The sequence below is a fragment of the Ammospiza nelsoni genome, chromosome W (assembly GCF_027579445.1).
Source record: "Ammospiza nelsoni isolate bAmmNel1 chromosome W, bAmmNel1.pri, whole genome shotgun sequence".
Lineage (NCBI taxonomy): Eukaryota > Metazoa > Chordata > Aves > Passeriformes > Passerellidae > Ammospiza > Ammospiza nelsoni.
Genome location: NC_080668.1, coordinates 15987408 through 16011739, shown reverse-complemented (window position 1 = coordinate 16011739; position 24332 = coordinate 15987408). Strand labels below are relative to the sequence as shown.

At 40.5% G+C, this 24332-nt stretch overlaps 1 protein-coding gene across 1 annotated transcript in view; it reads left to right on the top strand.

Moving 5' to 3' along the window:
- The window catches only part of LOC132086122 (transportin-1-like), a 157583-nt gene extending 133662 nt beyond the window's left edge, over positions 1-23921 (top strand). Inside the window, exon 26 of the mRNA XM_059491581.1 lies at positions 18529-23921. The gene's annotated coding sequence lies outside the window, so the exon portion shown is untranslated. The remainder of the gene's footprint in view (positions 1-18528) is intronic.
- The last annotated feature ends 411 nt before the right edge of the window (positions 23922-24332 follow it).

Sequence of the window (24332 nt, the reverse complement as noted above, 5' to 3'; positions counted from 1 at the left end):
CAATCAGACAACTTTACTGTGTTATTGGTTGAGATGTCCAGTCCTGCAGTGCCTGGAGTGGCTGCATATTGGTTGGTGACAGACCAGTGGGGGCTTCTTGTGGTCCGGCAAAGGCTGCTTGAGGCGGTGGCTGGGCTGAGGCTTGAGGTGGTCTTCTCTGAGGTATCGGCTGGGGCATCTGTGTCTTTGTGTGGTGCTGCTCCGTGCTTTAGCTCTGGTTTCCCGATATCGGGTGCCATTCAAAATCATACTTGAACCGACATTGATTAGCATATTGCCTCCCCTTACAGCACTGAGGGTAAATACTGGCAGTTGTGGAGGGATTGTTTTGGGCCTGCTCCTGGTTCTCACACCAGCACTTCCAGTTCCGGGGGAACTCACCGATTGGAGCCAGATAGGCTGTTCCTTGCTCCTCATGTGGGGTACCAATTTTCGGTGATGGAGAGAGACAGGGAGACTGACTGTTGATCAGAATCCAAATTTATTGTGGACTACGTATGCTTATATACTATTTTAGGAAGGCTAGTAATTTTTTACTACGATGATTGTGTTAATCATCACATAAACAAAATTATATATTTTGCAACATCTCTTGCTTGCAGAAGTTGATTCTTCTTTTCCTGTCAGCCTGTCTTGATTCAGTCTTCAAAGATCTGTTTGTTCTTGCCAAGGCATCCTAATTATCTGATCTCTTATGCTAATCAGGTCCAAAGTACATAACAGGGCCTCCACCAAGGCTCTTCCAAAGTAGATGCCACTCACTCACTCCCCTTTCACCTTCCTCTTCCCATTCCAGGGATGGAGTTGAGAATTCGAGGCACAAAAATGTGAAAATCACAGGTCGAGATAAGAACAATTTACTGGAAACAGCAATGAGATAAGGAAACAGTAACACCAACAATATTAATAACAAAAGGTATAAGGCAAAGAAATTATTTACATAGGAAGTCCAACAATACTGGACCATTTCACCTGCCACTGGAAAGGAGAGAGTGTTGCTGGAAAGGAGAGTCCCTACTCCCCTCACAAGTGAGGTGAGATGATATCGAATAACATTAGGGTCTGGCCATGCCCCCCTGCCAGCTACTGTAAAAAATTACCCTGTCCTGGCCAAAACTAGGACACATTGATGCCATACCTCAGGGACTGGGCCAAGGCTTTGAGCACCTCTTGTTTGTTCCTCATGCTGTGCTCATTGGTAGAGAAACATTTCAAGTGTGGTTCACTGTAGCTGATACCTTGTGTGGCAGATTGAAGAATCTCACTGGCACTCAGTCCTTCAGATTTGGGTGTGCCATCCCACTGATCATCTCTGGCAAGCCTGATTTTGTCCCTTTCCCCATTTCTGTCTAGTTAAAGCTCTATCAATGAGCCCCACTAACTCCAGTGCAAAAATCCTCTTTCCCCTCTGAGAAAAATGCATCCTGTCAGGTGTAAGAAGGCCAGGTGTTATATGTAATCTGTAACTTTCCTGACTGTAGACACTGATGTTTTGTGCATGCTGATGTGTTTAATATTTCCATGTTCCACTTTATGTACTAATTCACAATTGTTATAGTTCTGTCTGGAAAATGATTCGACTTCAGTTAAGAACAGTGATTGTGCACTCTAGAATACTTTTATTCTTATACCACCTTGCTTTGTATGCTGTTTGTTCACAATGTATAAATCAAGGTTTCCACGTGTAGTGAGGTACTGTGAAGAGATAATTATACTACCCAGAAAAAGAGGGCAAATTAAGTTTATTCATTCATTCTTTATATAAATCTGATACTTGCTCTAGAATTTTTATGCTGAAATTATGTGAGTGAATCATGCAATTCTGCTTAATTGTTGAATGGAAAGCTATTTAAAAGTCAGCCTAAGATTTGTCAGTTAGCGACATAAGAAATCGAATTACATTTTTACCTGAACAATGGATAAATAATGGAGAGGATTCCAAAGTGGTAAAATTGGCACTTAGTTTCAGCCATAGCATCTCCTCAGTACAAAACATCTTGTTTAATCCACCTAAAAGTGAAATTGTTAGGTTAGTATAAGGTATGTTTAATATTCTTTCTCTAACTACCTGTGGTGGGTTCAATGATGGTTAATTACAAGTGTATTTATTAGAATGTGCTTATTATTTTCTGTTGTGATATAGTATTACGAGTGTGAAGAATGCGCATTTTATGAATGGCTTTTTGCAAATATTAAAATGAATATTATATGTTATGTTAGAAAGTTACGCTGTATTAATTTTCTTAAATAGTGTGTTAAGTATAGTTTTCAGTTATAACATAATGTTAAAATAATAACTATGCTATGTAAGATACTTTTTTTAAAGAAAGAACTTGCACCGAGATAGCAGCCACAGGACACCTAAATCTTCCAGAGGAAAAAAATTTATTGCTCTCATACCAGAAGAAACGAACTTCTTCCTGCTTTGCTCAGCCCTGAGATGCCGTTAGGATTAAGAGGTAGAAGCTGACACTGACCAGACAGAATCCTTTGTTTGAATAGAATTTATGCATCATGTATGAGATGTATGAATATGCAACAGGCTATTGTTTTTAAGGGTTAATCCTCTGTTAAGGGGTGTCCGTAACTCTTTAGTTTTATTGTCTCATATTGTCCTAAATCCCGATTGTCCAAATTTTTATTACTCTTATTGTATTACTATTTTTATAACCATTCTATTACTATTAAACTTTTAAAATTTTAAAAACAATGATAGGTGAAATAAACAGGGCAGGAGACTTTTCCTCCTTTTAATGCCTTTATTACAAGTGATCAGCTCAAGGCTGGGAGGCTCGACGTGTCCGCAGCTTCTCCGTCTTCGCTTCCAGGGTGTCTCAGAGGAGGAGTAATGTGCAGCATTTTCCCCTAGGGAGCAGAGCTGGGGGTCCCGTCCACGCAAGAGCAGTGGGGGTATACCCCGTGTTACAACTTTTCAGCCTTGCCGTCTCGGCCTCTTGGCTCCAGCTGAGGTCTTTGCTCAGGGCGAGGGGCAACAAAGTTTCTCAGCATCTCTGCAGGCTCGGTACTTTGTTCCTCACGTCCAGAAATCACTTTGATCTCTTAATTCTGTGTTGGCTCGTTGTTTTTGGGGTCTTTTCGGTAAGTTTGGTGGGGTGGCTTCCCATGGCATGCTGATTCCGAGGTTAATTTGCATGCCCTCTGATGTGTCCCCTTCATGTCCCCTCCTTTCGCTGTGAGAAGGGCTATCAACCTGGTTTTTAGGCAGGACTGTCCTGATACAAAAGGAGTAGTGAACGAAAACGACCGGTGATTACAATAACAAACAGGTAGAACTCCACCTTGGCAGCAACTGGTCCAGCCTGTTCACTTTGCAACCTTTTTACCAAAAAAATGGGTAACTTTTTTTTACTCATAACAATTGGGTTTTTTCACAGGAAAAAGGTAAAGTAGGCTCAAAACTTTAAAAGAGTATAACAAGAAATTTATTAACTAAAAGAAAAAGTAATAAGAATCAAAACAAAGCTTTCATGATACTTCTCCCTACAAATTTTTCTTTTTCTCTGACTATGTAAAGAAACAAAACTTAAAATTTCAGTTAGTTTATAACTTTTAGAATAGTCTTTCATTAGTTTACTTAGGGTAAGAAGTCTCTTTTGTTAATGTTATGGAGACTTCTCTACAAGAAAACAGTTTTCTTGTGGCTTTCAATTCTCCTGAATAGCAGCCGTCCAGGGAAATTTGCAATCCTGAAACCCCTCTCATTTTCTACAAGTTTTTCTCATTGTTGTGTTTATGGTTTGTGAAAAACGCCAATCACTTGTTTTTAAAATTTTAAAAGTTTAATAGTAATAAAATGGTTATGAAAATAGTAATGTAATTAGAGTAATAATAATTTGGACAATTTGAATTAGGACAATATGAGACAATAGAGACAAAGAGTTACGGATGTCCAGGTACCTCTTTCTGGGCAGCAGGAGCCCGAAAAAGCACACCCGTTAACAGAGGATTAACCCTTAAAAACAATAGCCTGTTGCATATTCATACACTTCATACATGATGCATAAATTCTATTCAAACAAAGGATTCTGTCTGGTCGGTGTCAACTTCTTCCTCTAAGCCTACAGGCGTTATCCTGGCTGTGCGAGGCAGGAAGAAGTTCATTTCTCCTGATAATGCAGCAATAAATTCTTTCTCTCTGAAAGATTTAGGTGTCCTATGACTGCTATCACAGTGTGAGTCCTTTCTTTAGAAAAAAAGTATCCTACATAACATAATTTCTACTTTAACATTTTGTTATAACCTAAAACTATATTTACCAAACTACTTAAGAGAATTAATATAGCATTACTTTCTAACACAACACATATAATATTAATTTTAATATTTGCAAAAAGCCAATCATAAAATACATGTTTTTCACAATCCCCACTCTTATTATTTGCAAATTATTTGGTTTGAGCAATATCTCTTGTCTACTTGCATCTTCTTGACTATGCTGGCAAAATAAAATAGGGGATTACACAAGGAAGAAATACAAAAATAGTTGTAACACATAAAATGAAAGATCTTAATTTCTTCTAATACATTACACCACCAGCTAGGTTTTAACATTGTTTTCTAATTTTTGGACTGGTACCTGGGTTATTATATGCATATATATATATTTCTTCTTTGATTTCTTTTGCTTTTTCTAGAATGACTTTTCTGTGGTCATCAATTTTCAACAATCTGATATATTAAACTTTCCACAAACACCCCCTTTTTTAGCCAATAAATAGTCTAAAGCCAACCTATTCTGATACACTACAGTTTTTGTTTGGCTTTGCTGACTTGATATTAACTCTAATGCCTGGGCGGCTTTATTTGTTATCATTTCTGTAACTGCTTGGAGTCCTGTAATACGATTCAACATATAATTTGGGGTCAATATAGAGTTAAATTGCTGTGCTGGTTTTACCTTTATATTTACTATTTGTTTTTTTACCAAATCTTGAAACGTATCTTTTAAGATTAAATGTAAAACAAATCCATCTCTCTTCTTTTGGACATTCAATTCCAAATCTATTACCACTTTTTCCTAAATTTCTTGTAATCCAATAATTTTCTCCATTTTGCCTACAGGTTCTTAATTTGGATGGGTTATAACAGTGGCTGTTGACATGGGTGTGTGTAATAAAAGAGGAACTTTGGTTTCTTTCCATGTGATGCTTTCTGTAGCATTTGTGACACGATCTTGCTGGTATCCTGAAAGGGAAAAGACAACAAATGAGTGCCAGAAACAGTAATAACAGAGGTCCAGTATGGCTTATACTCCCACCTCCCATGCCTGTGAGGTTGCAACCCACAGCAGGTGTACTTGATCTTCTTGGTGGCGAATATAGAGGCCAATCTGGTCTCGCCCTCTATTTCCTTGTCACTTTCTCTTAACTAATTTCCAGGCAAATTGATTTTGACACCCTTTAAGTGTGGTCTCTTACCGTTCTTCATGTATCTCTCATTTAACAGGCACTAATAATTTCTATCCACAAAACAAAGTTATTACTTTAACACTTCTCGCAAGAAGAGCATAAAATTTGTGAACTGCAATACTAATTATTCCCGCAATTTAAACATTCACTTATAACTCAGCTAGCATGTCCAGTATTGGAATGAATCGATTAAAGTTTACAGTATGGTACTGATGGAAATGGTAATTTCCCTTCTCCCCTGTACAATTCACTGGCTAAGGTCAGAATACAAAAGCAGTCTTGACCCCTCTGTCTGAAGTATTCCTCCCCCAAGGAGATGTTTTATTCAGGCAGTGCTTGAAACCAGTGATGAAAGCATTGCCTTATTTCTTAATTAAGTGTTATTCTTTGTACATTTCTTGGATCATTTGGGTTTTCCCAAACCATTACCACTCAGTCTCCATTGGAAAGTCAGTTCGGTATCACCTGGTTTACATGTGATAGTCCATTCCTCAGGTTCTTTCACAAGTCCTTTGATTCTGCTCCCATGAATTCACCCTCTTTCCATGATTTGGATTGTTGCTTCAGTAGTACCTGGAAAGGACTTCTTAATAGCACAGTAATAAATTAAAGACAATACTGCATTAACTTTTACCATTCGCTTTTCTTCCAAACTTTCTGGGTTTAACTAAAAGCTTTCTCCACAGCAGTCAGCTGTGCTAATGGCTGCAGAGGCAAATTCTTCTTTCTGTGAGTTACAGTTAGTTAAATAAAAAAGGCCAGACTGATTTTAACACGAGATGTATTGAAGCGATACGCGAAATAAATAGACTCCATAACCAGAGATAGTTATGAAGTGGGTATGTATGTCGGCGCCCGGCACAGGCGAGATAGCGCTCGTGAAAAACTTGTGCCCCGAGCTTCAGTCTGACCCACATCTTTATTCACAAAGGTGTTCCATATGCAATAGATTGCACCACTTTTTCATGCATATTCAACCCCTGGCCCCCCCTGTCCTCGCCTCGTATGCTAAATAGTTCCACGCCTTCCTGGGCATGCATGGTTCGCTGTGGTGGTCGCACGGGGGTCTTTTGGCGGTCTCTGAGGCTGAAGGTTGTGGTCTTCCTCCTGGCTGAACTTTTGAGCTTTTCCCTTTGCGCGTGCGCCCTTGGTCTCTTGGTGCTTATCTGAGTACATCTGTGGCTTTGATTAGCTTGGAGCCAGAGGAGCTCCTTTATCTGGGTTCTTTGTGTCCCTTGGTCTCCTCTGGTATTGTTCTTTATGCAAGAAGCTTCAGAATTTTGCATTTCCTATGCCCTTTGTACCATGTCAGGGATTTCTTAAGTAGAAGGGTTAAAATTCAACACTGTTCTACAGGCTAAACTTTAAATGCTTAATTCATATTGCTAACTCAAGTGCATTCCAAAAATCTCTATTTCAGTATCACATCTATTGCTTTTTACGTTTTGGGCAGCATTTAATTGTTTTAGCCTTACAAACCCATTCTTCAGGAAAAAAACTTCTTTTTTAACAGCAAACAAAACAAAAACTTCTTACTTAATAAAAACAAACCACTTTGTGAGGTTAGGAGAGTCAGCAATCTCTGCTTTGATTTTATCTTTTAGTGCTCGCCCCCTTCCCCTCTTTTCACAGCCTTGCTGTCAATGCTGCTGTTTTTCACCCTTCCCCCGGTGCTGCCATTTCACTGCAGGGCCCTGGCCAGTCGGAGCAGGGGAGAACAGCCACGGGCATGGAGACCCTGGGGACATACCTTGCGTCTCTTTTGCCCCCTATCTCTCTCTTCTTCTCGCTCTCTCTCTCTTTCCTTCTCTCTCTCACTTACGAGGGCCGACGCTGCCATCCTGGACTCGGGACCCTGACAGTCTAGGAGCTACCCCGGCAGTTCCGCCACGACGCCGGCCCACTCCTGGCCAGCAAACCCGTGTAATCTGCTCCCAGCATCGCCGCCGGGTCACCTCCATGAACCGGTCCATGCCGCAGCCCCCGAGGCCTCACTGCTCCTGGGTCAGACACCTCCCAACCTTGACAACCCCAAACTTGGCGTTCTCAGGTGCTCCTGACATTCTTTTTCTTTCTCTAGTCAACTTATCCTCTTTTCCCTTCAAGGAGGGCCTGTTCTGCTAAACCCTTTCTGGACCCCCATTCAGCTCTTAACAACCACGTGTTAAGACACTTCCCTGCCTTTCATGCAAAAAACCCGCATTCACACTTCTGCTCTCTTCTCGCACCAAGATGTCATCACTCCACATTCCAACATCCCAGAGTCTGCTAACCACCCCCCCTACTTAACCGTCTCTTTTTCTTCTCTTCTTACTTTCTTCTTTTTTTTTTAATTCAACACACCTCAGACAGTACGAGGTGTACACAACTAGTTTACTTCCAAAAGTAAGCTTTCAACTTTCTTTTACTAGGATTGCAGTAGCTGTTATAACTTAAATACATACTGGCTAGCTGTGGCTTACTGGGTCTAACATCTTTCATATATAAGCTGAAATAAACAAAGGGCCAGGAGACTTCTTCTCCTGTTTAATGCCTTTATTAAAAGTGATCAGCTCAGGATTGGGTAGCTCGGCGGGGCTGCAGTCTCCCGTCGTCTCTCCCAGGGCGACTCAGAGGAGGAGGATATGCACAGCTCTGTCCACCAGGGGCAGAGCTGGGGATCAGATCCTCTTGGGAGCCTTTAGGGCTTGATCCCATAAGATGTTGCTCGGTCCGGGTCTCCAGACCCCCCCAGTCCTGGCTCGGGGGATCTCGAGGACAGGGTGAGGAACGATGAAGGTTTCCCGCATCTCTGCAGGCTCAGCACTTGGTTCCTCACGTCCAGACATCACTCCAGTCTCTTAACTCTTAGGTGGCTCGTTGTTTTTGGGGTTTCTCCACGAGTTTGGAGATGGGGGTCCCACAAAGCATTCTGGTCTTGCGAGTCACTTTGCATAACCCCCCCCACCTTCTCAGGTATCTTCCCTATTCTGAGAAAGGTAAAACTTAGCCTTGGGCAAGGTCCCCACCCAGGAGAAGGGCCATTACCTCGCCCCAGCCAGGGCTTTTACTAATACAAAGACAACCATTAACGACAACGACCCGTGATTACAATAACAAAACACACAGAACTTGGGCAGGGCCAGTGGTCTGGCTGCCTTTTTGAAACTTTTTCTCATAAAAAATATTAACCGAGTTTTTGTTCATAACAGTCCCCCCTCTTTTTCTTTGATCGAGCTTAAACTCTAAGCTCGCATCAACTCCCGATTTTTGTTTTGAATCTACTATAAATCTCTTGTGCACTTTGGTAATCATGGTTACTTAATCTTGTTACTCTCCTTGGTTTCTTCAGGTTTGTCTTCACGGCAAACACTATTTTACTGAAACAGATAAATAAGCATAGTAAGAATAGCAATCCTCCAAGTACACACACAGCGAGAAAAACTACCTTTTCCCACACATCCTTTTTGAAAATCTCTAGGTTCTCTCACCCACTGGGATCAAGTGTAGGAGTTTGATCTTCATTATTTACACATGCTAACCTTTTTATTTCGTTTGAAATGTTCCTAATAATTGAATTCTTTATTTTTAATACTGCTTGGAGCCGAATAACTTTGTTTAACATAGATATTGGGATACGAATTTGGCTTTTACAATTTTGGATTTTCTCAATTTCTATTTCACTGTGCCTGTTCTGTTTAATTTCTCCCAAATCATTATATATAGGAACTCCCAAACTTGATCCAGTTTCTTTGGGTAATAAGAAAATTGGTTTTATCACTCCAGCGGTGCAGCTGCCAGACAAGATCAAATCTAGGGGTTTAAGGCTCCCCTGAAATGTGTTCTTAAAGGGGTTTATCTCTTTTCCAGTACACTCATATAAATACTTGTAACAAACAATTTTTCTTACCATTTTCACCATTTCTTTGCTTTTTACTAGATCTGCTGAGCTTGTTTCAGCAGTATCCCATTCAAAACACAACCAGGCTTCCTCTATAGGGCACTCTCCTAGGAGTGGCTGCCTAAAAGTGGCAGTATTGTATACTATCCAATACACTCTCTTATTTTTTTGATAAAAGACCAATTGGGAGAGGCTAACACAATGAGGGTTAGAACTGATGTGGACTCTCGACAAGGAGCTCACTTTCTCCTCACAGAGGGGTTGGTAGCATTCATTGCACGGCTCAGCTGGGCTCCCCTGAGCACCACCAGCAATCAGAGCCATCAGCACTACCCTTCCCAAGAGTCCGGTATGGGTCATCTTGCACAGCCTGCCCACCCGGCCTTGCCTCTTGGGGAACTTTACTGAAGAAAAGCTTCCAAGCTCTTTAGAGTCCCTTCTACCCGTTTCTCTGGTTAAACCTCTCTTGGTCTGTTCCCTACCAATTTTGGTTTCCCCTCCCAGGGGAGTGTTCTGTAGAGGATTAACCTGGAGTCTTTAGAAATAAATTGGGGAACTTAACTAGAATTACTTATTTACAGTCTTAAACTTTTTACCAACATAGTTTACACAGAACAGTCTTAAAACATTTTAAGCAATATTAGAACTCTTAACAAACAATTTTTTCCCACACAGTTCAGTCTTTTTGACTCTTCCTTCTGAGAGTCAACTTTAAATCCTTTGGTCCTTTTACCACAGTGTACTCAGATGATTTAGCTTGTGAAGCAGATGAATCTCGTCCAGCGCCGGGGGGTGAGAGTGGTGTGGACTCTGGTCCAATGCCAGAGGGGGAAGCTGATGTTGGATCCAGTCCCGTACCTGGGGGTGAGACTGGCCCTTTTATTCTTGTGATATGAGTCCAACCTTTTTCTTTGGTCCGCACAGCTGAATTTGTGATCAGGAGCACCTGGAAGGGGCCTTCAAATTTAGGCATTAATGTTCCTGTAGTCCATGATTTTATCAAAACCCAATCTCCTGGACTAATGTTGTGAACTTTTGTGTCGAGAGGGGAAGTTTGAGGAAGGTATCCTTTCTTTCTAAGTCCCTCCAGAGTTCTTCCAATTATTTCTAAATACTTTCTGGTAGCTTCTTCCCCTTCCAGATAGTCTCCTGTGCTATAAGGTGTTAACAAGAATGGCAACCCAAACATCATTTCATAAGGTGAAATTCTTATGTCAGCCCGAGGTCTTGTTCTGATGCGCAACAGCGCTAGGGGCAAACACTTCAGCCAATTCATCTTTGTTTCTTCAATCAATTTAGTTAATACATTTTTGAGAGTTTTGTTCATTCGCTCCACCCTCCCAGAACTCTGGGGGTGCCACGGAGTATGCAACCTCCATTTCATTCCTAAAGCCTCAATTATATTTTGTAATGTTTGGGACACAAAATGTGGACCTCGGTCTGAGTCTATGGTGTTCACAATACCATATCTGGGGATAATATTCTCTAGGATTGCTTTTGCCACGACTTGAGCTGTTTCCCTCCTGGTCGGGAAGGCTTCTACCCAGTGCGTGAGATGATCAACTATAACCAGTAAATATCTGTATCCTTGCACTGGGGGCATTTCAGTGAAATCTATCTGTATGCTTTGGAAGGGTCTCAAGGCTAATTCCCTTCCTCCAGGTGCTACTTTTCTCATAACTTTTTGGTTCACTTTTTGACAAATGATACACCCTCTGGTAACAGCTTTAGCCAGGCTATATACCCCGATGCATAGGTTATTTCTTAGGAAATGATCACATAGTCCTTGGACTCCCCAGTGAGTTAATTTATGTAGTTCTGTTAGCACTGTCCGAGCCAGTGCTTTATTCAAAAACACCCGTCCATCTGAGGTTAACCACTCTCCCTGTTGTCCTTGATGTAACTTTAAATCTTTTATTGCTTCTAATTCTTCTTCACTAAATATAGGTTCCTCCCCTTTTTCAGGTGTCATTTTTGTCTTCAAAATTTTTACTGGATCTCCTGGTTCTAGAGCTGCTTCTTTGGCTATCTGATCAGCCAGTCGGTTTCCTTTAACTTCTAAACTGTCTCCTCTTTGGTGCCCCTTTATATGGACCACTGCTATTTCTATAGGTTTTTGTAGGGCCTCTAGTATTGATCGGACTAGGTTCTCATGGGCTAAGCTCTTTCCCTTTGAACTTAAATACCCACGTTCCTCCCATATTTTCCCAAATGTATGAACTGTCCCATATGCATATTGGGAGTCCGTATAAATGGTTCCCCGGTCCCCCTCCAGTAAGTCCAGTCCCCTTTTCAGGGCATATATTTCACAACTTTGGGCTGACCAGCTTGGGGATAGTTTCCCTTTTTCTGCAATTTGTAATGTTTCTCCATCTATAATGGCATAACCTGAAGCTCTTTTTCCATTTACTACCCTCGAAGAGCCATCTATGAATAAGCTTCTTCCAGTTGCTAGAGGCTGATCTTCCAAATCTTCTCTTACTTTTGTTTGGAGATAAACCAATTCTAGACAGTCATGTTCTAAATTCTCTATAGGCTCTCCCATTAGGAATTGTGCTGGATTGAGGGCATTTGATGTGATAAATTCTAAGTCTTCTGTATTCATTAGTATTATCTCATATTTTAATATTCTAGCATCGGTTAACCACTGCGGAGCTCTCTGTCTCAGTACTGCCTTAAGATCATGAGGAGTATGCACTTTAATTTTTCCTTGTAAGGTCAATTTTTGAGTCTCCTCTATCAGGATTGCAGTTGCTGCTACTGCCTGTATACAAACTGGCCAGCCTCTAGCCACTGGATCTAACAATTTGGAGATGTATGCCACAGGTTTCCTGCACCCTCCCCACTCCTGAGTTAATACTCCATAGGCTATACCTCCTTCTGCACTCACAAACAGGTCAAAGCCCTTTCTGAGATCTGGTAAGCTTAGGACCGGGGCAGAAGACAATTTGTCTTTTAAGTTTTCCAATTGTTGATCATCTTCAACTGTCCAAATTAGGGGTTCTGGATCTACTAGTTTATTATACAGAAATTTCACACTCTGTGTGTATTGATCCAACCATAACTTACAATATCCAAACAAGCCCAGGAGTTTTCTCACATCTCTTTTCGTTTTTGGGGCCGGGAGAGCTAAAATACCTGAAATCCTGTCAGGGCTTAGTTTCTTATACCCTCCCCCTATTATGTGCCTTAAGTATGTTACTTCTGATTGCACAAATTGTAGTTTCCCTTGGGAAACTTTTAGTCCTTTCTCCCTCAGAAAATTCAAAAGTTTAATACTAGTTTGTCTGACCTGATCTTTTTCCTTTCCTGATACCATCAGGTCATCAACATACTGCAAGATCTGCACTTCTTGTTCAGGGAGAAATTGTTCCAACAAACTCTCTAAAGCTTGTCCAAAGAGATTGGGGGATTCAGTGAACCCCTGTGGTAATCGGGTCCACCTTAGCTGTTGCCTCCTTTTCGTACTCGGGTCCTCCCATTCAAAGGCAAACCAATCCCTACATTCTGTTGCCAGAGGACACGCCCAGAAAGCATCCTTCAAATCTATGACAGTGAACCAAGCATGTTCTCTTGGAATTCTGCTCAGGAGACTATATGGGTTGGGCACAACTGGATGTCTGGCAATGGTTCTTTTGTTGACTTCCCTCAAATCTTGTACCAGCCTATATTTCCCTTCAGCCTTTTTAACTGCCAGTATAGGGGTATTATGTGGTGACATGCAGGGTTCTAAAATTCCCTCCTGCAACAGTTGCTCGATGACTACAGCAAGCCCCTTCTTTCCTTCTAGGGAAATCGGATACTGTTTAACCCGTATGGGTGAGGTATCATCCTGCATTTTTATTGTTATCGGTGGAATGTCTAATAAGCCTCTCTTTCCCCCCTCAGCCCATACCTCAGGATTTATTTCTGCAACATCTCCTTGAGACAGCTTCATCACTTGTACTACCATTCTCCCTTCCCTTGGAACAATCCCAACCCCCAAATGGACTTGCAGATCCCTTCCTAACAAACTTTTTTCTAAGTTAGGCAGATAAAGAAAATTAGCTTTACATTGCCTTGAGTTTCCAATTATTTTCACTTCTTCAATCACAGATGCTCTAAATGGTCTCCCTTCTGCACCCAATACTTCACAAAATTGTCTCCCAATTTCCATACCTTGTGGTATTTTGTTGAGACAGGACTTATCTGCCCCTGTATCAACCAAAAATTCAAATTCTTCATTTAGGGGTCCCACTTCAAAATTTACCAAGGGCTCTTCTAGATGTTTCATCGGGTCCCCTATAGTAAAAAGCCCTTGACACCCCTAGTCCTCCCCCTTAAGAATTCTTCCTAAATTGTCCTGTTCCTTGGCTATTGCCTCATCGAGACTGAGCTTTTTACAAAACCTCCTGATGTGTCCTGCCTCCCCACAGTAATAACACTGTCGTACTCTCAAAGGGACTTCCTGAGGTCTCACCACCCTTCGTGCACCGGTCAGTACTGGCCTATCCTTGCCTCCTCCTGGTGGTGGACCTGCCCACCCTGCACTTTCTCTAGCTACCGCAACCATGATCTTAGCCTTGGCCTTTGCTTTATCTTCCTCCCTTCTTAAATACACCTTCAATGCCTCTTTTAATAACTCATTAATGTCCTTCTCTTGCCAATCTTCCATCTTTTCCAGTTTTCTCCTTATATCAGGCCAAGATTTGGTAACAAATTGGACTTTTAGCAGCATTTGACCTTCTGGGGTGTCTGGGTCTATTCTAGAGTACAACTGGAAATTCCGCCTTAGGCGATTAAGCCAGGCAGCAGGAGCTTCATCTTTCTCCTGTGTACCCTCAAATGCCAATTGGGTATTGGTTCCTTTGGGAACTGACTCTTTGATCCCCCGTATTATCAAAGACCTATATTCCCTCATGGCCTTCCTCCCCTCCTCCTGATTAGGGTTCCAGTTGGGCTCTGTTAGTGGCAACTTCTGTTCACCTGTTGGCACCTGGGGTCCTGGACTGTTATCTTTCTCCCAAATTTTTATGCCAGCCGCCCTAATCATCTGGACCTCTTCTGGGGAAAATAATATACTCAGGATGGAATTCATCTCCCCCCAAGTGTAGATATTCGGACCTAGAAATTGATCCACTTGCTTGGCTATGCCCACTGGGTCCTCAACTAAATGCCCCAACTCTTTCTTGAATCCTCTCACCTCAGAAGCAGTTAGGGGAGCATTCACAAAGCCAACACCTCCCGCTATTCCTCCCATAGGAACCTCTCTGAGGGGAAAGAGTTTCTCTGCCTTGGAGGTCTTGGATCTGGTGCTACAGTAAGGCCCATCTTCAGATGCCAAGCTACTTTGAGGGTTCTCTGGGTTACCCTGAATGTTCTGCCCATCAGCAGGTGTATTTGCTGATAGCTGTTTATCGGGTGAGGAGACATTTGTGTCCCAACTAGGAGGAGGTAAAGGGACAGCAATAGGAGGGGGAGAAGAGCCTGAGTAGATATTAAGCGGAGCTGGAGAAGGGGTGGAGAATGCAGCAGGTGGAGTATGCACTCGTGGTGGTGCAGAAGGAACTGGAGGAGATACTGAGTTTGTCATAGCTGAAGCTGAAGAGGTAGAAGAAGGAATTTGAGCAGGTGGTAATGAGATGGCAGCCGGGGGAGGAACCGGACCTGCCATTTGAGGTGCTTGAAGAAGAGGATTATAAGGTGGAGGGGCAGAAGGAGGCAAATAATCCAGGGGGTCCCATTTTTTACTAGTTCTATCATCCCCTCCTTCATTCCCCTCTTTCTTCCTCTGTACCTTACAAATTCGCACCCCTTCATCCTCAACAGCACTCTTTAACCAGCAAGCCACATACAGTAATTGCTCAGGATCAGTATCGCCTCGAGCTGTCAGATAATTATTTAATTGTTGGCACATCCACTTATCCTTTGTCCCACACCAAGGCCATCCTCCTTGCACCTCTAATTCTGGCCACACTTCCATACAATAATGGATCATTTTCACTTTATCTAATCCCTCCGTGGCCTCTATGGAATCCCATTTCACTAACAGTTCTCCTAAGGGACTACTGGGATGTATATACCTCAGTCTCTTGCCAGTCTTTTTACTACTACAACATCCCATTTTTCAGGTCTCAATAAAAAAAATCCCAAAGGTGCCTCTACTGACCGGGAAACCCTTCTTTGAGGAGCCCCAGCCTCCTCCACTGAACTTCAAATTTCTGCCTGACGCTCAGGACTTTATACTGAAACAACTGCCCAATCTCTTGATTGCCCAACTTCCCAGCGTCAGGTCTTACATCTATCGGGACTTAAACACACGAAGCCACGGCCTAAGAATCCGGGTCGTGCCTGACACCCTCAGTCAGGAAAAACAACTGCCTGATTTTTTAGTTTGCCTAACCTGCCAATTTTTAGGCTTCACTGTATCAGGACTTAAAAGCAAACCGCAGCCTCCTTCGCTGGGGTTTGTGCCTGACTCCTTTGTCAGGACTTACTTTGCCTGCAGGGCTTGTGAAACACCCGAATCCTTCTCGGGACTGACAAATCTTACTCGAATCCTTCTCGAGACTTACAAAAGTGCCTGACCTCCCTTTGTCAGGACTTTGGGGTGCGTGCCACTCATACACAGTAATTCACTCCGCACGCCCGGAGTGGGGGGTCCCTTTATTCCCCCTTGGGAGACGACTCACTCGCGCTAATTCCACTCGCGTCCCCCTGTTCCTGGCCGCTTTTCTCGCGAAAAGCCGGAACCGCAGTACTGAGGGGTCCACTCTCGCTTCGAAGGTCCGGCTGCCGGCCCTCGTCTCACTCACACACACATGCGCACGTCTCCCACTCCCGCCACCGGATTTCTCACCAGTCCAGTGCTCCGGTGCTCCTCTGCGTCACTGTCCTGAGCCGGTCCCTCTGGTCCTGGTAGCCAGCTGTCCTCTGAAGATCCAAGATGGCCAGTCCTGAGTCCTCTTGCGGCGTGGCTATCCCGGACGAGCCCCCAGCTGAAATAAACAAAGGGCCAGGAGACTTCTTCTCCTGTTTAATGCCTTTATTAAAAGTGATCAGCTCAGGATTGGGTAGCTCGGCGGGGCTGCAGTCTCCCGTCGTCTCTCCCAGGGCGACTCAGAGGAGGAGGATATGCACAGCTCTGTCCACCAGGGGCAGAGCTGGGGATCAGATCCTCTTGGGAGCCTTTAGGGCTTGATCCCATAAGATGTTGCTCGGTCCGGGTCTCCAGACCCCCCCAGTCCTGGCTCGGGGGATCTCGAGGACAGGGTGAGGAACGATGAAGGTTTCCCGCATCTCTGCAGGCTCAGCACTTGGTTCCTCACGTCCAGACATCACTCCAGTCTCTTAACTCTTAGGTGGCTCGTTGTTTTTGGGGTTTCTCCACGAGTTTGGAGATGGGGGTCCCACAAAGCATTCTGGTCTTGCGAGTCACTTTGCATAACCCCCCCCACCTTCTCAGGTATCTTCCCTATTCTGAGAAAGGTAAAACTTAGCCTTGGGCAAGGTCCCCACCCAGGAGAAGGGCCATTACCTCGCCCCAGCCAGGGCTTTTACTAATACAAAGACAACCATTAACGACAACGACCCGTGATTACAATAACAAAACACACAGAACTTGGGCAGGGCCAGTGGTCTGGCTGCCTTTTTGAAACTTTTTCTCATAAAAAATATTAACCGAGTTTTTGTTCATAACATAAGCTACTAGGTTTTTTACTCCTCCTCACTCCTGAATTAAAATTTTATGAGCTACTCCATTTTCTGTATTTATCTATAAATGATAAAGGATTTTTCTAATAATGGTAAGCTTAAAGCTGGTACTTAGACTAGTTTTAACTTCAACTTTTTAAATTTAACAATATCTTCCTTGGTCCGTTTTATATCATCTCTCTCTGTCAATTTTTCATACACAAATTTTACTGCCTGTGTATACCCCTCAATCCATAATCTATAATATTTCAATAATCCCAAGTAGTTTTCTGATCTCCCTCTTTGAAGAGAGAGGGAGAAGGGATAAAATTCCTGCAATTCTCTCATGGTTGAGTTTCCAGCTACCTTTATTTATTAAGTGCCTAAGATATTTTACCTCTGGTTCTACAAATTACAGTTTCCCTTTTGATACCCTTAATTCTTTTTTTTTCCAGAAAATTCAAAAATTGTATAGTAGCCTCTCTCACTTCAACTTCAGCTTCCCCAGATTATAAAAGATCATCCACATATTGGATAATTTGTATTCCAGGAGGAGTAGGGAAATCTTGTAGTATTGTTTCTAAAGCTTGCCCAAATAAGTTTGGGAATTCCATAAACCCCTGTGGTAACTTTGTCCATCTTAGTTGCTGCTTTCTCCCCGTTTTTTGGATCCTCCCATTCAAAGGCAAAAATATCTCGGCTCTCCTTCACTAGTGGGCAAGCCCAAAAAGCATCTTTAAGATCCACCGCACTAAACCACTGATGCTGGGGTGGGACCTTACTTACAAGAGTATAAGGATTAATATTTGCGAATAGTCAATCATAAAATACGCATTTTTCACATTGTGGATGAGTCTCAACGGTGGTGGAATTTTGGCCGAGCTGCCCTGGCCCCGGGCTGTTCCTGGGGGCCGGCAGACTCAGCTTGGCCCCGGGCTGGCGGAGGGGCAGGGCCCAGTAGCAAGAAGTTAGAAATCAGAGCCATGGCCCGGCCCAGTCCAGCAGCTGTTGGGGAGGGGGGGCCCAGCGGGCACCCCAGGGCAGGGCCCGTCCGGCCTCAGCCAGGCCGAGACAGGGGCTGGGCTGGCTGTATTACCTGGTTGCCAGATGGAAAAGAAAGAGAAAGTTCTCGGGTTTCTTTCGTCTTTAACATGTGTTTTTCACAGAGGCGTGTACAGCTTCCTTGTGGCAGCAAGCTTTGCATCACTTCTCTAAATGCCTCTCATACAAAACCACCACATCACCTCGTAATCTTGTACTAAAAAGGCACAAGCTTGTTAGAATATATAGGACTACTTTTATCTTAAATCTGAGCCACAATAGTGGAATTGTCAGTCTAGCTTTAAAGTAAATGGTGTTGTTTAATGAATTTATTTGGTACAAATGGGCTCTTTTCTTAAAAGGGAAAATCTAAGCTTAAATTTGGTTTTGCATTAAAGGTTGGCACCTACCCCTTAAAAAAGGCAAAAAGCTTTTTGTTTATGCACTGATCTGTCAGTTAAGGTTCAAGGTAAGATGTAACTATACCTCTATCTTTTCCTTTTACAGGTCCTTCAGTCTGGGAGACTATGAGGGAGACTCTGCACCCAGGGAAAATGTTACCCTTTACTGGGGGGAAGGGTGAACCAGTAGGGAATACAGTACAGTCCCAACCCTACTGGGAGGGGTGGGAAGGAGGTGTTGCTGTCACTGTATTAAGTCGATGATGGGAAATGTTTTAACATCTGGAGCCTTTGTCGGTGGAAATAGTCTCCTGTTACAACTCTGCACTGGATGTGAAGAAGAAAAAAAGTCTATTAACCAAACAGCACATTCTGGATTATTGTGAGGAATTGTACCAAAATAAGAACCATATAATTGAACCATAGGGATACATAAAGAGAAAAACTATTTTACGCACAATAAAGGAAACCTACAAATTGAGGTCACAGACAGTAAAAGGCTTTCCTTTTTTTAAATGTTTTTTTAAAGTAAGGATTTTCTACATTATTCCATCCTGTTTATTGGGACTCCTAGATAATTTGCATGTTAATGAATAACTGAAATTAAATTAGTACAGTTAAAATACAGCTTTTGTCAGTATTAGGAGCAGGCACTTGCAGTGTACAATATAGAAACCCTGTCGAAAATTAATAGAGGTTAAGCTGGACAAAATGAAGTAACCTGCAAGCTGCAAATGAGTCACTCCTTTCATTTTTGGGGTAAGGGGAGGGATAAATCAAAGGAAAGATTCACATCTTAATTTTTGCATTTAAAAAAATTAAAGTAACATAATTTGGTTAATGTAATTAATTAGCTTTAATTTCTAGAGTAAGGCATTATTCTTAACATGCAGTTTAAAGTTCAGGCATGCATTCTGGCTCATAGTGATCAGAGGTAATTTAAATTAGTGGGAAAGTAGCATGCTTGCATCACATAGAATGAAATAAGTATACATTTAAATGTGGCATCAGTCTTATGTTGCAGTTTACCATTTCAATATAGCCCTGCAGTTTAAATTCTTTTTCTGAGATTCTGTAGATCATATTTTTATTAAGAATATAGGTTTAAAGTACTGTAGTTAACAATTAGGCCTTGAAATACCTTTTTAGGATCTGTTAAGATTAAGATTCATATCGTATTGTGTGTAACCTGCACAATGTGGAAAGCTGATATAACTGCAAAATATTTGCCTCTGTGCTGTCAGTGTGATGTGCTTTCTGCATGGTTATATGCTAGTGATTTTTAGCAGAATCTCTAAAAATTATTTACATGGTAAGACCTGTTAAAGGCTACATAAATGTTAATTCGCACATAAAGACAATTGTAGAAGTTGATGACAATTGCTATATTTGTGTTTATTCCCACTCAATGTATTACCTTTTATGCTTAATTTTTGTTCACAGCATGATCTTAGAGATGTTTAAGTTAGTGGATGTAATGCAGGGTATCTATAATGTATTGGCATGTGTTGGTGGCCCTTTGTGATATAATTAAATGCACAAGGGTGCAAGTTTAAAGCTAAAGAGTGAAAGTTGGTTTGGATCCTCTTCATTTCATTTGTTTAGCTTTTCTGTTTGGTTTTTTTTTTTTTTTTCTTTTTTTCTCTGCTTACATGTATTCCTGTGAATAAATCTTTGTTAAGGTAATCCTTTACTTTTTTTCCAATGTGTTTTTTCATATGTACTGTGAAGGTGAAATCCTACCTGGTAAACTTGACCTTGTGTTTATCTGAAAATGGCAAGTCTCTATTTAGATTGCCTAAAGAGTATCCCATGATGTTAAAGGAAAATTGGGAGACTTAACTGTGCTGGTCAGAGGTGAAACCGCAGCTTTCCATTTTTCAAGTGCTGCATAATTAATCTGCAAAACAAAACTAAGCCATAACAGCCTTTTTATAGATTTCTTTTCTCACCTTTGCATTGCAAAATTGGTTATTGGATAACAGTTTGTGGTTTGGGTATTTTTGGTGTTTTGTGGTTTGTTTGTGGGTGATTTTTTTTTGTTTTGTTTGTTTGCAGTTGTTGTATGGTATTTTTTAAGAACTTGCTACTCTTTGCATGGTTCTGTTATTTGAGTGTTAAATGATTTAGCCATTGCACTGAAGTTTGAGCTGTATGACTGTGGACTTATAAATGCTGTTATGCTGTTTTAAGAGTTTGGGGGGGGGGAGGTGAGGGTGTTTACATGCACATTTTAAATGTGTCCCACTCTCCACTTCATCCTTTTTTGGTTTTTGTGGCTTTGCAAATATGAATGGATTATGCCTGAAGAATAGTTTGAACATGTATGGTATGAAATACATTCACTAATGCTAGTACATAGTATTTATTCAAATTGGTCAAATTTGCATGTGATAACTTCCTTTCAAATTACATTGCTTTGGTAGCAAATACAAAATTCTTTCTTAACTAAAAGCACTGAAGAAAATGTGTAAGAGTTTTAGTCACTAAAAACACTTTTAAATCAATTTTGGAAGAAGAAAAAAAACCAGTAGGATATTATTTCAGACACAAATTTGCTATAGTTTTGAGTGCATTTGAACATTAGGGAAGAGTTTTAGACAAATGACATTAAAACAAACTGTAGAATAGAAAAGCTACCTAAATAATACTGTAGCATTACAGCTTGAATCTGGATTTAACTAAACTGCCTAAATTTCAGAAAGCTCCTTTAACCAAATAAACCCACTTCATATTACCTTAGGATACTGCTTTTGTACATAGTATTTTAATAGGTATTCGTACAGATATGAACTGATCTGGTATAACAACAAAGAAAATAATTAAGGCAGAAATAAACAGTACTCACAAAATAGTCTGTTGTATCAGTAAGTTCCCTTGTGGTATATTTTAAAGCAAATAAATTAAATTCCTAATGCATAATATAGTGCAGAGATTTGCAGAAACCATTTAGGGTCTAATCTGAGGCAAGAAAAGTTCCGAATCAGCATTAAGAGTTATAATTCAATAATTGCATCATGGGATAAAGAAAAAGCATTTCAATTCTTGTAGTGTAGGTTTGACAGTTCTTGAATGTTGACTGAATGTTTATATTGGTAGAATTGTGAGTTTGTTACATTCCAGTGTTTCTGCCTCTTTGCATGCTAAAAGTATGGCTTCATTTACTCCTTAGACACTGCATAAAGTGCTGTTAGTCTGCTAAGCTACAAAAACAGCAGCTGCTAAGTAATGGTGTAGATTTTCTACTTGAATAGTTTTGTTGCAGGAGCCTCAGGAGGTCTGTGTTTACTCTTTTTCATATATGTCTTTTTCCTGTTTTAAGTTTACTTTTTTGAAGGATTCAGAGTGAAGAAAAGCTGCTGATCAACCTAAGTTGATAACAGAAAGGGTATTTAAAATCCTTATAAAATGCATCTTTTTGGCAGTTCTAAATTGCTGTATAATTATACGTTCAATACTAATTTTTTTTTCTTTATACATTCAGGAAACAACTATTTTCATTTAGGAAAAACTTGTTAGAATGGTTCATTATTCTAAGCAGGACAAGAAAATATAATCAACTTTATATTTTTTTTCCAAAGCTTGATTATTTTCGAAATTGGTGAAAATGTATATATTTAAATTGTAATGGCTAACTCTTATGCTTTTGTTTATTGCTCCTTAAAGCTTGTACTGAAAAGATCAGTTTTGGAAGAATGAGTTTAAAATTTATAATAATTATAATTTTTAAAAGTTATGAAACAGCATAAGTTTTGTAACTAGAATTAGTGATACACTGTGGATTTGGTGGATTTCTTTTAGGACTTTTATGTAAACATCAATTTTATTTACTTATACTGCATATATTGTATAATAATAAAATGTATATTTTAAAGCTTCAATAGTTTAACTCAAGTGAAACTCATTGCTACTTAGAAATATTCAAATACTAGCTTTATCTCAGGTGAATACTCTTGTACCCTTTTTGTTCAGAACATATGCTTATAAAAATGTGTTAATTATATCAGTTTATGTATTTCATATTATGGATCTCTTCTGTCTTAAACTTACTCTAAATTAACCTTCTACTGCTGGAGAATAATGACTTTTGCTTCACCTATTTTATTCATATTGAATGTATTAACAGATAAAAGGGCAAAAATCTTCTTCCCTTGAGGAGAATGCATCCATATTCAAACAATTGAAATATTTCTTGAAAAATGCTTTTAAGTAACATTGTGTTAGAAATCTTTTCTTTCAGATTTTGTCAAGGAAAGAAGTTGCAAATTAAGACAAATTGCTTTCATGCTCTCTCTTTTATGAGCATAAATGCATAAAGCTTCTACATAGGGTCTAAAGAGTAACTTTTTATCTTAGATAAAGGTTAAGCTCTACAGTGAAATGACTGTTGCAAATTGCAAAATATCCTGAAGTTACTTCAGGTAGATGCTGATGTGGTTTGCATACATATTTGTGATATATTACGTATTTCCAGTAACCTCATCTTGAGTAAGTAAAGCTTGATCAGTAGCTGTGTATTTCACTCACCTATGCATTCACCAGAATGACACGCACCATCAGTCTACTTTTTTTGGTCTGACACTGGTGCTTGCTCTTTGCACGTAATGGTTGGAGCAAGCCAGTTTTGGAAAATTAGTTTAAATGGAGAACTCTGAGGTGAATACTCTTGTTGCTTGCCTTGTAGAGTATATTCTCTTAAAATAATAAGGATACTTACTTGAATGTATTTGTGAGGGAAGTTAAAATGTCTCTGTAAAAGGTGGATCCCTGTCTGGTGTTAGACTATGCTTGTTAAGTAAGTCAAGTCTGCATCTCAAAGAATTCAGTGCTTACAGTATATCACTTTTCTATAAGCTGATTCTATTATGCTACTTTGACCTAAGGTATCTAATTCCTTACTTTGGGTGAACAGCAAAACTGTGAAGGCCTAGGTGATCTTTGTGGGAAAGCGATTAGAAAAAAAAGATGGGTATAAGCAGGTTTCTCTGGCTGTTGAAATCTTCATTGTAATACTTTTTTTTTCATGGGAAGAAATAGGTAGCTATGTATTGCTGACTTACTAATACTGAGCATTTCTAAAATTTTCAATTGGATGCAGTATAGAAAATAATTTAAAATTAAAGATGACCGATCTTTCTGCTGACAACTTAGGTTGTATGAGTTTTGCTTGAAAGCTTTAAAACTGATGTTTCTGTGTCTGCAACAATGTTGGCATGTATCCTTCAAACATATCCTCTTGCAACCTTTCAAACGGTACTAACTGAGCGATATTTCTTGAAGTCTGCCTATTTGCTAACAAAACTTCATTTAAATAGAATATTGTTTTAATTTTTGATAAGCTGCTGGATTTTACAGTTTTTGGGGCCACCAAATATTTTGAATAATGCAGAGAATATATATTGTACTGTAGCAATTTTGTATCAACATTTGTATGATGTGACATAATAGATGTGAATGCCAATCACTGCTTGACTATGTTAATAAAGTTGTTATAATATATGTGTTGCATTCCAATTTTTAATGAAAGATGAAAATGTCATGTTCAGCTTGTGTTTTGTCTGACTCAGTAGGTACGCTTCTGGTTCACACATGTAAGTTCAGGAGTCTGTTGAATAAGGAGGATTTTAATTTGTTGTGAATGAAAATAATCTTTGGATAAGTTATGGTCAGTTAAGTTTAGATGTTTTAAGCTGTATGGGGGCCAATAAATGTAGACATAGGAGGTTCACCTGAACTGAAATTAATGTTCATGGGGTGATACTGGTAACTACTACTGAGAAATGTTACATTGCTTATATTTTTGTTTGAAACAGCTGAGACTAGCTAGCTAAATCTGGCCAAATGAGGATGTTGTCCCAAATACAGATTCTACCCAGTGTGCAAGAAGCCAATCCACACACAGTCAAGGTA